The sequence below is a fragment of the Corvus brachyrhynchos genome, unplaced genomic scaffold (assembly GCF_000691975.1).
Source record: "Corvus brachyrhynchos isolate BGI_N302 unplaced genomic scaffold, ASM69197v1 scaffold688, whole genome shotgun sequence".
Taxonomy (NCBI): domain Eukaryota; kingdom Metazoa; phylum Chordata; class Aves; order Passeriformes; family Corvidae; genus Corvus; species Corvus brachyrhynchos.
In genome coordinates, this window is record NW_008239448.1 from 60,292 (window position 1) to 61,168 (window position 877).

Below are 877 nucleotides of genomic sequence, written 5' to 3' on the forward strand. Positions count from 1 at the left end.
TGGTGGCTGTGTAGCTCCTGTCCTCTGGAAATCCAGTGGGAAGCCGGTGTCTCTGGTGTTTAGCCTCAGATTATATCCACGATGGGATGCTTGGTTCCTCCCTCTGGGTGGAGCATCTCACAATGGGGTAATGAGTCATGAGGCCAAGTGTTGATTAGGCTCATTAACAGAAGATAGTCCGGAGGGAGTTATCTCTGAGTCAGGCGGCAGGACAATGATGGGCAATTAACAGAAAGATAGTCTGGGGGGAGGAGGCAAGGAAACACTGCCCCACCTGATTTCAACAGCTGATGGGGATGGTAATAGAATACACTGCAACCCAGGACAACATCTTTCAGAATGCAGTCACCTTTCCAGCACCACCTTTCTGGGATGAATAGATATATCTGCCCTCTGTCAGGCTATTGCTTGCGTATGAATGAACATATTGTGGTCTGTCATGGAAGTGCTGTGCATGAAGTATGCTTTTTAGGGTTGTGAGGAATTTCATTCTGATTTAGTGTGTATGTGTGTGAATATTAAGAGGCCTTGTTTACTGTCTGGGTGATGTAGTGGGGGGGGACAGTCTTGCATCTCAGGCAATGGATCTTTTATGTGAGCAGTGGAGAGACCACTTTATTTCCTCAGATGTTTCTTCCAGTGAACAGTAAAAGCTATTTTGAGCTGACTTTATTGATCGTATGGGTTGATTTCCTGCAGACTCTTCTGTGTTTGATTGTGGATTATTGGAGTTTAATATAGTCATTGTCATAGGTTAGCAAGCATAGTCCCGGAAGGGTTGTCCTTGCTAAGGGGTGCTTACAGCTTCCTCTGGGAACTGATAGAACCTATCAGCTGGCCAGTTTGAATATGGACAATTCTTTAAGCCACTTAAAGT